General features: G+C 47.3%; 1 protein-coding gene across 2 annotated transcripts in view; it reads left to right on the top strand.

Annotated features, from left to right (window-relative positions):
* The first annotated feature begins 9,047 nt into the window (after nt 1-9,047).
* bcor (BCL6 corepressor) overlaps nt 9,048-15,058 on the top strand; it is a 34,548-nt gene continuing 28,537 nt past the window's right edge. For both annotated transcript variants that reach the window (XM_040148190.1, XM_040148189.1), the window contains exon 1: nt 9,048-9,879. The gene's annotated coding sequence lies outside the window, so the exon portion shown is untranslated. The remainder of the gene's footprint in view (nt 9,880-15,058) is intronic.

Here is a 15,058-nt window from a genome sequence, read left to right as displayed (position 1 = left end):
CAGACGCTGAAAAACAAGCTGGAGCTCCGTCACCTCGGAGCGAAAGCCGGCCAGGCTCGATGGGGTGTTTGTTGCTCCTCCGCGCAGCTTCCTAGTCTGCTTTTTATTAGAGCCCCAGCAGCATTTACAGGCGGGGATGTGGTGGAGGGTAAACACCCCTCCTAAACTCATTTTACAGTAAATCTAAGGCTGGAGAAGGTTAATGGGGAGATTACAGCCTTCATGAATGATGTCCTAAAAGTATAAATAATTGTGTTGAAGTTGCTGTGTAGCCCTGTACATCAGGTGTTTTAATTTTCTAGTTTTGCTCTAGGCTGTTTGTATTGAACTGGAGCTTTATAAGCCCGCAATAGATCATTATAAGAATGTGTAGAATTGCCCTCTCTGTGCCAGCAGTCAGCTGGCCATTAGGCAGCTTGGAGATTCCCTGGATGCAGACCTACAGCAGTGGCATAGGGGCAAAAGCAGAACTTGAAATACTAGGCGAATGTTTTTGACGTTCGAAACTTAAACCTTAATATATTTATTTTCCCACAGATTTAAGATTCAGCCTATACCCAACCGTATAGGCTGGGTATAGGCTTCCTGGGTTTTTTGTTATCGTCAGCAAAATGCATGAAACACCAAAAACCAAAATGTAGTTAGTCCATCTTGGAGTATCTTCCAATTTCCCTATACTGTGTCCGCAGCACTCAGCCCTGAGCCCATTTGTTCCTACTGAAGACATAAATATTTAAAAAGCAGGTCCAAAATAAACTTATAGTTTTATGTTTGAAAAAGGCGCAGTAATTTTCTTTACAGCTTGACACTCTAGTTTTTAGCAGACATTACTCAGACAGGAGTAGATGCTGCATTAGTCGGGGACTATATTCGGCTGTGGATTAATACACATTTGGTGCCCTCCTGAGCATTTACGGTACAGGACCATAAATGTTGGGTTTACTCCAAATAAGTGAACCTGTGTTCATCATAGTGAGGGAACATGTCACCCACTGCAATAATGGCTCATTCATTCTTTCCATGGGATTTATTGACAAGGAGAAAAATCAGATTTATCCTTGAATTATTTTTACATATTTTTTTTTTTTTGCAGTTTTACCTTTATTCTGCAACAAAAGCCCCAAGGCGGATCCGAATCAGAGTACTGCCAAAAAGTGTTTTACATGCCTTTCACTTCTGTTACACATGGGCTCTCCTATTTTAATGTTCATAAATGAGGGCTTGACTAGAGCTTTCCAGGAGTTCCAGCTTTTGTCCTTTTACAGCTATATATTTTTAAAATTTACCCATCTTTATTTCTCAGGGACCGTGCGCGAGAGAGCCCCGACAAAGAGAAGCGATGCTTTGTTATTTTAGATTTAGCTAATAACTTATTTCCAACTGCAGGCCAAGGCTGGATAACCAACCACTCAGAGCAGACAACTATGAAAGGGCCCTGGAACCCCAGGGGCTCCTCGAAAGCCCCGAGGTTCATTGTTTGTCACATAGTTTTTGGTAATTCATAGGGTGCCCTGTGTAAAAATCACAAGAAGGGCTCAGTTTTTTTTTTTTTTGCCCTGGGGACCTAACTGGTTAATCCTGCCATTCAGTGATGAGTTAACATAAACAGTACAGTAACTCCCTTAGGTATCTTTCAGCCCCCGTTACCACTTTACAAACGCAATAACTTTCACCTACTTCATGATCATAGTCATACAAAATGTAGAAATACAAATAAATGTCAAGTAAATGAATGGTGGCGTGACTCAAAGTCCATGTTTTAACATCAAATTTAAAAATGATCGGGTGGTTTATTCCACTCCATAGTAGAAGGGCAGATTATGCATAAACCTTGTAGGGACTCCTCACTCTCCTCTTGATGCAAATCTGTAATCATTTTCCCATAGCAGAGCTGAACAAAACTCCTCCCCATCGGTGTTAATGTTGTCGTTTCCAAAGACCTTTAGAGACTTGTCAGTTGAAGTGACCTAACTGGTTTAAAGGCCATTTTACTTGAGACTAACATGATGTGCAATAGATGCAAATAAGAAGAAAAAAAAGAAAAAAAATCGGTCAGGTGACTTCATTTCCAAATGCACTACTTCCTTGTGTATCAAAGCTTGGCTAAATGCGACAAATTCGACCGTTTACAGTGAAGAAATGCTTGGAACAAAATGTCACTCAGGCTCCTCTTCTCTAAATATTGTAAATAGGTTACAATTGGTTTTTTTTTGCCCTTTTGTTTGACAGATGCAGCCACTACCTTCAATTCGGGGCTGTAGCCACGACCTAAGAAATACTGAGCTCCTGATAAACCCCCCAGTAAATCCCTGCACCCACCTAAGAAATATTTGACTAGCCACCGACCAAACTCAGTACAATTTTCCAAGTATTTAAAAATGTAACACAAAAGTTCCACATTCTGTTACTTTAACTATTCACTTCTATTTTGACCCTATAATTCCAGAAAAGAGTTCAAAAATGCCAATCGCACTTAACCCAAAACCCAATGTGACGCATTCAAATCGTTTGGTCTGACCCACGATCCGAACTCAAAAAAACCTTCAGTTCACTGTCATATAAGACAAAAGAAGAGCAGCACACCTGCAGAAGTCTGCAACATTTTAGGAATCAGTCGGTGTGTCAATCCACCAATCCATTTGGCCTAATTGTTCCAGCTCCAGTCTAAATGTTGTGTCAAAGCCTTCCCCGCGCCGCCACTCTGACTCGGGAATAGGCTGCCGAATTCCTTTTATTCTCAGTTTTTAACCAGGCTTTTTAAACATTTATCCCCAAAAATATCAGAATCAGCCTTTAACATGTTCAATATGTGTGTGATTGTAGAATCAGCCCCCCCCCCCCCTCCCAAACAAAAAAAAAAAAAAAAATTCTCAGAAATGTTACCGAGGACATGACCTCGGTGGCGATGACCCTGCTCACGTGTACGTTTCTTAAGAATCGTGTGTTTAATGTCCGCATTTCCCCGCATCCCGTCCGACGTATCAGCTCGGCTGCACTCTGCTGCCGGAGCTGATCGGAGTGCAGGAGCGAGCGGAGCTTCGAAAACCGTGCGATCCGGCCCCGAAAGAGTTAAACTAATCTCTCTACCCTTCTCTCTCTCTCCCTCTCTCTCTCTCTCTGTCTGTCTCTCTCTCTCTCTCTCTCTCTCTCTCTCTCAACACACACACAGGCTGCCACCGCCCCAGATAACAGAGGGGCGCCTCTCCCTAGCCAGCCAGCCTCCGCTAATCGCAGTGGCAGGAGGGGGGAGTGGAGTGCCGGCGGCCTCTCACAGCGCTGGGCTTTTTATTGACGCTGCCTGCCTGCCTGCCTGCCCGCCTGTGTGCGTGCGTGCAAGGGCTGTGCATGCTTGTGGGTGCGTGTCAGAGCGAGAGTGCTATAAAGAGGTGTGTGTGTGTGTGTGTGTGTGTGTGTGTGTGTCTGTGTGTGTGTGTGTGTGTGTGTGTGTGTCTGTGTGTGTGCGAGCGTGCCTGCGTGCGTGCGTGCGTGTGTGTGTGTGCGCTCCCCGCCAGCAGCGGAAAGCAGGGAGAGGCGGGGAACTGGGAGGGTGGGTGGCGAGGTTATGAGCGGAACTCGACAGAGGCCGACAGACGAGAGAGAAGGAGGAGAGGGAGGGAGGAAGGGAGGAAGGGAGGGAGGAAGGAGGGGGGGGGGCTTTCTTGTGCTGCGCTGAGAGCCGCCACCGCTTCTCCTTCCTCTCAGATAAGGTTCGTTTGAAGGTTTAAGTCTTTATTCATATATATATATATATATATATATATATATATATATATATATAAATAAAAAAAGGAAGCGACTGGACGCTTCTGTCCGCGTGTTTTGGAAAGGCGAAATGCCGTTTATGATCCCCAAGGTCGGAATAAGACAAGTGTGATTGATGTCATTGGTTATTTTATTTTACTCGCGCTCTGATTGATTGCATCGAAGAATTTAGCAGCCTATTGATTAGGGCTTAATCTATAGGTCCATGTCTCTCAGTGCTCCGATAATTGCTCTCTCTCTCTCTCTCTCGCTCTCGCTCTCTCTCTCTCTCTCTCTCTCTCAGTCCCTCGACCAGCGGCGGCGGCGGCGGCAGCAGCAGAAGCAGCAGCAGCAGCAGTGTTTGGCTCGGAGCCACTCTCGCCCTGCCGCGCCAGGCTGTAATTATCCCCGGTGAGGCCGCGCTAACGCAGCGTGGCGCGCCTGTGGGGAACCGGTTAGCCCTACAACACCGGCGGGGCGCACGATTGTGCGTGCCAGCGTGTACACACGTGTACGTGCGATTTATTTATTTATTTATTTATTTCTCGTGACACAGAGGGGGGAAGTGGTGTTGTGTTGACATGTCCCCGGCCTGTATCAGAGCCATTTCAAGCCCCGACATGAACCTTCAGAGCCTCGGAGATATAGATAAGTGTAGATCGGAATATTGATTTGACACTATCGATACGCTCACTATGAAGTCACAATTGACTATCACGAATACACAGTGAGCCCCTAGAAACATATTCGAGGAATATTACATTTTTTTCAAACTAAGGTGAACACGAACAAAGCACAATCAGCCTCCTGAGTGTAGACGGTGTTTTCAGTGTTTTTTTAATTATTTTTTTTATTTTTCTATAATTTATTTTTTTAAGTGTGTGTTCATGTATAGATCTATTGATTGTCCGTGTGCTCCTGTCCGAGCCTGTACGTGCTAGTGAGTGTACAGGCAAGTTTCTGTGTGTGTGTGTGTGTGTGTGTTTGTGACTGTGCGAGTTGCAGTAAGCGATCCATAACGATCTGCAGGTGGATTGTGCTGATTAGTACCGGCTGCTGTGGACTGAGCTGCGTGCGAAGAGCTTCCTGCAATCCGAGCCTGCAGACTGAGAGCGTGTGTGTGTGTGTGTGTGTGTGTGTGTGTGTTGGCAGTCAGCCCTTTCAGAAATGTGTGTCAGGGCTGTGTGTGTATGTCTGTTTTTGAGGACAACATGTGTACATTTGGCTAAACGTGTGCTCTCGCAGGGTGCGTCCTAGGTGTGTTTGCTTGTGTGCGCATGTGAACTTGCCATGCATATATGTGTGTGTGTGTGTGTGTGTGTGTGTGTGTGTGTGTGTGTTTGTCAGGCCACCGCTTCAGTGTCTGATTGCAACAGCAGATGGCTGGATCACTGTGACCTCCCAGAGTGCGGCTCTTTCGACACCGGGGGTGCACTCCTGTGTGTGTGTGTGTGTGTGTGTGTGTGTGTGTGTGTGTGTGTGTGTGTGTGTGTGTGTGTGCGCGTTTTCACAGGACACACACTTATGCTGAATCCCTGACAAGATATAAAATGACAGTTAGAGGATGGGATCACACATTTAAGCACATTTTTCATCACCATTATCCAGCCTGAGCGTTTTCAAAGGCACATGCTGTTCTCGGGCTGGCTTTTCAAACCACAAAGTTCACACAGAGTCATAAAAGTGCGGCCATAAAAAGGCCTGCGCTTGATCTCCAGACCTGTTTTTGTGTCTCCCTCAGACTCTCAGCAGAGGTGTTTTTCTATAGCTACAACTGTGTGTTTTGTTTTTTTTTTTTTTTTGTGATGTGTGTCAGAAACTTAGTTTTCCCTGCAGTTCCTCAGAGCAGTATTCATCCAGTGACCGATGGAGAGAGAGCCGTTTGCCTCCTACAGCCTCTGGGAGAGAGTGAGGAAAGACCCGGTGTCCTGTGCTGATTTCTCGTGTCTTTCCAACCCCCACCTGACCTTTCAACGTGATTATTAGCTGCGTGTGACGTTAGCGTGACGCTGTTTTTAACCGCCAAGGACCTCAGCATTGTAGGAGTTTGCCATTTTTGCAAAATGTCTTGGAGATACACAAAAAATTTGGATCTCTCTTGACATCATGGACCCGATAAGGGGGGATTTAAGTCTTTATCCAAATATAGTCAACCTGAAGTTCGAGCACAGCGTGACCAGTGGTTCTGTAATTCACTCACATCAATGAGTGGCTTTGAGATGCGCGCTGCTTCTGATGATATCCACAAACCCGACCTAAGTCCTCGTCCTCGAGTCAGAACCAAGTCCATGTCACTGCGGTTTCTGTAGTTTATATTAAAATGGGGGCGTACAACAGAGCAGATTCTCAGACCGCCTGGAGGCGAGAATCAGACTTGGATGAGGGTGCACCTGAAAACCTCCCTGCTGACAGTTCCGAAGAGAGGCACATCAAATCTCTTCGTAGTCCAGTTTTACCACTAACCATGCAAACAGCGAGTGCTTTGGTAGTGGGTAGCAGGGGTTGCCAAGTTGGATCCTACCTGCTAAAATCTGGGCAGGGGGAGTAAATGGGGCATATGGTGCTATGTAGCTAAATGTGTAGAGCACGATACTCACATTGCCAAGGCCAAAGATGGTGTTATATGTCCTGGAGCAGCACATGCTGGCAGATCTCTTTGGACAGGGAAAAAAAAAAAAAAAAAAAGTTAGCAGAGCCAAACAAAGTGCTGATTTGGCTGCTGAGAGCACAGGTACAGCTGGTGGAATAAGTGCAGTTCTTCATGTTCTTCGCATGCCAAGCGCCACTGTGTGGCCGCGTGAACGGTAAAACTCTCTCTGTTCATACCCGTTGTGTACTTTTTCATCTTGTTGTTAGTGTCTAAGGAATGCATAGTTTGCAGTCTCAGCTTGGGAGGTTTGTTAGACCGAAACCCCCTAAATCCTCTCTATCTATGTCCCGAGCCACTTGATGCTGCTCTAAGTTTTATCACTCCCGAGCTTGGGATACTGTTGGCTCTTTAAGGTTCATAAATATCCACCTGCATGGGCTGGAGAGAAACAATACCACACCGCAGTGAGTGGATCCGAAATCGGATGTAGCTGCAGTGCTTTGACTGTTTCGTTTTCAGGCAAGTTAGACTTTTTCACCGAGGATGTCGTAGCACATTTCTTTTGGGGTGTGGCTTTTCATGTCACAAATGCTCATACACCCCCACGGCGCTGTCATGATCCTGAAACCGAAAGAAAAGGCCCATTGAACAGCTTGTTATTATTATGTCAACATCTCATGTAAAGGCCCCCCATCTCAGCCTATGTTCACTCTCCATTTTGGCCCTCCATCCTCACTCTTTTTTTGTTTTAGAAACCCAGCTTCTCCAGAGTGGATAAAACCTTGTGCTTTAGTGCGAACGGGGAACACTGAGCTTTCGGAGAGCAATGACCTAAGCCCGGCCGGGGCCTCTCTGTCAGTAAAGTTAAGAAGCCAATTTTCACCACCTCTAACCTTCTCGGTAATCACTCATTTAAAAGGTCAATGTAGTTGACAGCAGAGTGGTTTGCATTTATGTTTATTTTGTCAGGTTACCTTGCGATCACAAAATAATGATTTGATGGGAGTCTTGGTGCAGCAGCACAGGAGTTAGTCCCACTTCCTACCAGATGTTGGCTGAGAAGAGCAATTGTTATAATCTGCCAACCAAAAAAGGAGAAAGAAGAAGACATCAAACCATTTTTCTACTGATTACGCATTTCAGCGTGAATACAATTGATTTGACAACTCTGCTGTGGGTGACACCGCATTCACACGGAAACAGTTTTCAGACTGAGCTGGTTCAGTGGGGATGTAGCCCAAGCCGTCTCGTGGTTTATAGGCTGTGGTTTTGGTGGGCAGCTCCCAGTCGTGAGCGGTGGAGAATGGGGCCGATAAGAGCAAACATGCCGGGCAGTTCACCCTGGATTTATGCAAGTTTGAAGAAGAGGCTTTCGGAATTACTCGTCCCAGAAGTTCAGATGCGTGGTCTACCTTCCGCTTCGTTTTGTCCAGAGAGAAAAAGTGGAGTTTTTGTTCTGTGCCATGCATGAACACGTCCACCCGCCTTCCCTTTCTTCTTATCTCACGGACTCTCTCCCTCTTCCCTCAGCTCACTTTCTTTGTGCCTCTGTCTTCCTAACTTTTGGACAGTTTGCCCCTCAAGATGAGCTTTAATGCGTCCATATGTGAGTGCTTTGTGAGCTTTGTGTTTGTTTGTGGATGACTGTCTGGTTTAACTCCTACTTTCAACAGCTGTGGCAAATGCAGCCAGACCTTCATTTTCAAGTCCCCGTCTCTTTTCCTACTCCTTCTCTGCCCCTGTCTGTCTGTCTGTCGGTCTTTCTCTCCCTCTCTCTGTCGCTCTCTCTTCTCTCTCTCTCTCTCCTACACACACACACACACACACACACACACACACACACACACACGCAGGCACATGATGCACACACCTCAGGCTTGATATTCATAGCCTCCTCCTCCTTGACTTGACATGGGAGCCTTAACAGATGTGCCCCAGCCTTGAGCTGCCTCTCCCACTCTCTCTGTTTCTCCGCAGCCTCGTGCTCCACAGATTTACCTTATCTGTTGGCTTGGAAAAGAGATCAAGTGACATTTAATTTGGATCTGGGCCCGTACACTTATTTGTAGGGACAAAAACGTTGACAATACTAAGGATTGGATGAAATAAAGGTAAAGGACGTAAGGAAAACGCCAGTTTGTGTACCAGTATTAATGAAATGAACGTGGCCAGGGGTCTACATTCTCGGCCATACACTTAATCTTATTACAATTTACAGAAACAGTTTTACTTGTTTATCAACATAGTATGTTGTTGTCCATTCTCGTTTCATTATAAATGTATACTGTATACGCATCTATTCAGATTACTGACATCAGAGTCAGATTACTTGTATGTATAACCTCATATGGAAATATATGGTGGCCCTCTTCTTTGGGTCTTTCTAAATTTCCTCTTTCTAAAATGTCTGATCTAAACTTTAAAATTCGTGCACCTTTCCTTCAGTCAAGTATCTATTTTCATTTTGTTTTTATTTAATTGCATTTACCTTATCTTACAAAAGCTTAGAATGTGTTCCACTAGTGTTCTTCTGATTATTACTACTACTTTCTTTTCTGCCTTATTTCTGCCGCTTAAACCTCGCCTATTCCTGTTTTGGAGTTTCAGCGGAGCTCGTGTGTGTGTGTGTGTGTGTGTGTGTGTCTGTGTGTGTGTTTCTCTGTGTGTGCGTGCGCGCGCAGCCACTGCCGTGCGCTGGAGGCTTATGGTAATTGCGGTCTCCCGACTGGCCTTCTGGGTAGAGTCTGCGCGAGTGGGAGTGGAGCGAGTCACTCGGTCTCGGCAGCGTTCATCCATTCCGTGCGGCACTCCCCGTACAGCTCCGTGCGTCCTCGGTGCGAACCGGGGGCTCCGACCGGGCTGTTCTCTACGCTTCGCGAAGAAACCGCGGGACGAAAGGCTACACGGAATAACCTTCAGCAGACCTTCGGAGACACGGATTCCAGAGACGGAGAGGACATGGAGTGACGGAGAGCGGGAGAAAGGGGCTTTTTCCGAGCACGGCGTGCTCCGCTGAAACCCAACATGGCGCTGCTGCGAGGTACGGCCGAGCTGAATTAATTTCTCAGCGAGTCCTCCGACCTCGCCACCTGTATCCTTTAGGAGCCCGGGGCGTACGGGGCATCGGCTCTCCGACTTAGAGGACCTTAAAGGATTTTCTTTTGGGGATTTCTCTGTATCCTGACGTTCGCGTTTCCTCCGCGCAGGATCTTTTTGTTGCTTTATGGAAACCCAAGTGACATTTGCAGCAGCCAAAAGTCCGCTCGAAATATAGGGTAATGGATGAGAGTTGCCTGTAGACAATAGAATAAGGACGGAGAGCTTTATATGTCAGACTTGTTTGGTTTCGTGACAAGTGGATAACCTGTTAGACACTTTTAGTTGTTTTTTTTCTTTGGCCGGGATCGTCTGCCGCCAGCAGACAGGACCGCAGCCGGGCTAGTCTACGTACGCACGGATCGCTGCCCCCCTAGTTAACTTGGCAAAACAGGAAAAAGGCGTGAGTTGGAGCGCACGGACGACGGCTGGAACTAGCACCAATTAACCAGGTGAGGCAATCAATGACAAATCAACATATATATTCCCTTTCGCGTGTGTTTTTAGCGATGTGAAATCTCCTGCATGCGGAGCAGAGAACGCACGGTGCCGTTTTTTTTTTGTTTGTTTGTTTGTTTTGTTTGTTTGTTTTTTCATAAATAAAACACCACCACAACGGCTAAGGGGATTTTAAAGCGTCTGGTGGTCTTATGTGTGGTGTTTTGAAATCAGAAACAGTCTTCTCGTGGGGCTGAATCTGAACGCGATCGCCCGGTGCTGTGCGCAGAGACTGGAAGAGGATCGGCCACTTCTAAGAATAGCGCATAGGGTGGTCTTTGTGCGTTTCGGCGGGGCAGTGGCATGTGGTTGACAAATAACACGCGCACACACATAATGATCCGACCGTGAGCTTGGCCTTTGTACGGCCGTCCTGTCCACCGGACGGAGGTGAGAAGGACGTCCCCGAGATTAGCGGACTTGAAAGTGGCGCCGTCCTCGACGGTGAATATTCAGGCTTTTCGCACTCTGTTGTGCGACGAAGTGTGTGAGTGCCTGTGGGGCGAGGGTAAGGAGTGTGTATGTACGCGTGTGCGTGCGCGCACACGGAGCTTCTGCGCTACACAAGGTTACGGAATCCAGCCTCGCCCTGCCAAAGGGAAGCGAGCGTTGCTGCTCCGTTTATACACGGTTCAGTTCAGTTGGAGGGCATCCCCGGGGTGTGTGTGTGTGTGTGTCCGCGCGCGTGTGTGTGTGTGTGTGTGTGTGTGTTGATGTGACAGCTGAGTGTGTGTGTGTTCGTGGGGGAGGTGTGGGGGCTTTGTTTGGACAGGGTGGACGATGATCAGTCGTCTCTCCAGTCCCAAAGGTTGCGTGGGGAAAAGGTGTTTTGGGGGAGGGGGCTGGGGGCTGCACCGTTCACCTTTCCGTCTAGGTGACGGAAACCACTCCGGCATTGCGCCCCCCAAAATTCAATTCACTTCAATTCAGTGGTACTACTGGCTTTGGAAACTGACGTTTGATTTGCCGAAGCAAGTGTGAAATCATAAAAAAAAAAAAAGTACCTAAACTCACTCATACAGAGACACGGTCTCGCGGACTGACTTCGTGTCATGTAGGTGTTCTCCCGTGCGACTGTGCGCTGCGCTGTGTCGTGCTCCACTCTTGCTGGCAGCCGCGTTGTGTGACTCGTCTTTGCATTGCGGGGGGAATATCCTTTGCGCACGGAGGGATCAGTGTAGCGCAAGTCAGGAGCCCCCCACCCCCTCCCCCCTCCCCCCAGCAGCTCCGATACGCGCCCGCTCTCTTGTAGGGAGAACGTGTCACCCGAGACTCGTTAATAATATTAAAAACAGTTTGAGAATCGCAGCTCATTACCGTCAGTCATTTCTTCACTGCTTTAATAGCTTGTTGGAGTTACGGATTTTAAACCACTTTTCCGATCCCCCTTCAATCCAATCCGCCGTTTCTACTCCGCCGTTATCAACGTTGGAAATATATTTTTACTTAGCCTACATAGTGATCTTCCCTCTGCACCACTGTGGGCGGCAGCGATCAGTACGAACCACCTCTTAGGAAGTTGCCGTTTAATTGAAATAAGTGCTGCAAGGCGTGTTGGATGTGTTCCAAACTGAATCGTCTTTTCCTAACGATCCTCCAAAGCTCCTCTGCGGGTTTGCGTAGCCTGCGTTTTGACGACTAGCAAAGCGGCATTTAACCCCCCCCCCCCCAAAAAGGACATTTTTTATCCGGACCACAGTCTCCACCGCGGGTGAAGGGGCTGATGTCGGGAGAGTTTTCCCCCACTGTGCCGCCGCGCCTGCTGCCTGTCCCGGAGCCACGCAGGCACTAATTAGGGAACGCTCTCTTAGGACGATCGATGTGCCTCATATTGGCTGGCTCCAGCTCATTGACGAGCTTAGTGAGGGAAGCAGCTACTAAAAGACCACTCAAGTCCCGGCAGCCCATCCGCACAGGATGTGCGGCGTAGGGAATCGCTCGTAAACGCCGGCGTCTGCTCGGCCGAGGCTCGGGCAGGTTGCGAGAGCGGGACCTCCTGTTGGGACCTTTTCGAGGGAACAGAGCAAGGAGATTAACTGGCGGTGGTGGTGGTGGGGGGGCTACTTCAGGGGGCTTTGATGCAGAATAAAAGCTTAATTGTATTTAAATTAAACTCAGCTGGTATGGAAAGGTAAAGGACACTTTGTCCTAACGTCTACCTAAAAGTTTAGTCACACAAAACCAGTGGAGATCTGGAAATTAGGAAGCCTTATTTAAAAAAAAAAATCCCTTAGTGATTAGGGACAGTGACAGATGAGACCGTGTGGCTAATTTATTTACCAAGACTGGCCGAATAACACGCTGTTATGCTGTCGTGAACCAGTGTTCCACTTGTTCCCTTGAAATGACTGTTTTGGTAGAAATAATGATCTACAGGGGCTTTTGCTATAGTGCGCCCATTTCCTGAAGCGTATTAAGACATGACTTCAGGTTTAGTCAGACCTTTAGTCGGGTTTCCGTGGCCCCTTTCGTGCCACAGTAGTGGGTTTTCATGTTGATTGGCATTTTTTTTCTCTCCTTTGGTTACGCGCTATGGATTTGTCACTAAAAATAAAAGTGGAGGTCATCCATTATGCAACTAGACCATTTTAAATAATCTGCTCTGTCCTGCCTTCAGATGTCTATCTGTTCACAGCATCGCCAACACATTTAGAAGCAGAGATGGCCCTTTTTTTTTTAATCTACTAAGTCTGATCTGTAGGTAATAGAGTATGTTCCCCAAGTGGTGCATGATGTGGAAGTGTAAAAACTACTTAACGTTTTGTGTGGGCCAAGTTTATTTATAGTGTACCCCGTCGGACTGTTCTGCGCATCATTTTTCCACTGTGCGCCGTGAAGTCAGTGTTGGGCTGATCTGTTCTCCAGGTGTTGGAACACAGAGGGGGAGGGCTGCTTACCGTAGATTGACATACTGATATTTTTTCTTTTTCTTTCTTTCTTTCTTTCTTTCTTTCTCCCTCTCTTTTCATGCGAGAGGGACTTAGCACTACTTCCAAAAACCGTTTTATTACCCCAGGCCCATTAGTAGTCAACGTGGGGTTCAAGGGTGGCCAACAACCAAAACAGGGTTTTTAATGTGGCGTTAAATTTATCTATCGGAAATTATTTCTAATAGGGGATGTGTTGACTAAGGCCTAAAAAAAAAAAAATCACAGGTTTCACTTTCACCTCTGGCAGCCTCGTATCTCCAAATATTGGCAGGCATACGATTCAAAACAATATATATCGGCTCAGGTGGGTAGTTTGTGCGCGAATGTGCGTTTTTTTAACATTTAAAAACATCCGAGAAGTCCGATTTTACAGCCGTCTGTGGAGAAATTCACAGTTGTAAAGAGTTTTAGGGGATGCGTGCGTGTCGTCGGGGATACGTGCACCTGAAGGCGGCACCCGCCCCGTCCTGCTGGGTCATATTGTCATGCTGAGTGATGTGTGACAGTGGATGTGTCAGCGTGGTGCCGGGGGGATCTGCTGCGTTGTGTAGGGACAGCCGCGCCGCCTCCATTTTAAACCCATTAACCTGCTGTTTGTCCGCTTTTCTTACTCTGGAATCAATAAGGGCCACGTAGGGAATTTTACGCGCAGAGAAAGCACGTCAGTGAAATCACGGGGCCAATTTTGCATATCAAACCTATTCAAATGTTTTGGGAAATATGCAGGGAAATGGGTAAAATTCGTCAAAGGAAATACCCGTGTTCTGTTTTTTATCCAGTCTGAGACATGAGGTCTGTCTTATTGTTGTCGCGCTTGTTGTGTTTTTTTTTTTCCTTTTTCTTTTTCTTTTTTTTTTTTTCTCCCCCCTCACTCACGCCTGGATATAAAACAACAGTCTCGTCGCTGCCGGCGCTGCGCTCGCTGCTGAGGCGAGGTGCGTGTGAACAAAAGCGGAGGCACGGCAGAGAGCCGGGGGGAGATCGGTTTTCCAGGCGCTGCGCAGCTCCCGGAGGAGACGTCACGGTTTGATTGAAGCTATGCTCCATGCTGGCCTCCCGGGACCTCGCGATGAAACCGGAGACCCCCCCCTCCTCCTCCTCCTCCTCCTCCTTTCCCTCCCTCCTCTCTTCCCCTCCTCCTCTCTCCCTCAGCGCTCCACAAACCTTTTTGTTTTGACGAGGTCTGGAGCGCACGGATCACTTCGCCGCAGAGATGTGTCGGCCCCCAGTGCTGTTTCGCAGACACTGAGACGGTCAGGACGGCCCAAGAAAACCACATCTCACACATCACATTGTTCTCCCTCTGGCTACTGTCTGACATGTTAACCGATGGTTCTGCGGCCGATTACGCACGGATGTTAGTTTGTTACGAGTCCAGTTTTTTAGATATTAATTCCTTCCGTATATAAAGTGTTAGTTAATCATCTCTCCAAAAGTAACATTTGGTTGCTTTTGCTGATAGGTGTTGGATGCAGTGACTCCATGTTATATGAATAACAGGGGCTGTAATTAAAACATAAATCTCACCACCTCATTGGATTAGTTTACTAACCTCGCTCCAGCCTATGGGAAGATTGATTTAGCGGCAGAGTAATGGTGACACACCTAACCTCCCTCCTCTGAGCCTCTGCAGGCTCAGTCTCGATCAGGCCGCCTCGTTTGTTTTTTAGATGTCGGTGCTTCGGGCATCTATCTATCTGACGAAATCCCACAGACGCTTGGCAGCACGGCAGGGCGATGGAAATAGGAGTTTATTACGGCGAGCGCCTTCAAAGCGGGGATGTGTTATCTGCCGTCTGGATGGCACAGCACGGAGCTGCTGCTGTCTCTAAAGCCGCCGACCTTGAGTCGGGGATGATCACTGGGGTCCAAAGGACCACGTAAAAAACGGCATTTCAACTTGTGTTTCGCACATGGGAGATGCTGCGTCAGACCACACCAGCATCGTTTCCTCGCGTGTCACCCCTGCGAGCGTTCGACCTTTTTGAAAAGAAGAAATCTAGGCTATGTCAAAGGTGTGAAAGCTGTGGTTCACCTCATACTGATTCAACACCTGTTTAAACTGCCATTAATTTAGCCTATTTAACGTCTTTACGCTACACCAATCATTAAGCCTCCTCTTAAATGGACGATTCAACCTATATGGGGGGGGGTATAAGGAGATTAGAACTTTAGCGTCATGTGCTTTCATTAGGAACATCAA

Source organism: Xiphias gladius, chromosome 16 (assembly GCF_016859285.1).
Source record: "Xiphias gladius isolate SHS-SW01 ecotype Sanya breed wild chromosome 16, ASM1685928v1, whole genome shotgun sequence".
In the NCBI taxonomy this organism is placed as follows: domain Eukaryota; kingdom Metazoa; phylum Chordata; class Actinopteri; order Istiophoriformes; family Xiphiidae; genus Xiphias; species Xiphias gladius.
This window is presented reverse-complemented; position numbering and strand designations above follow the sequence as displayed.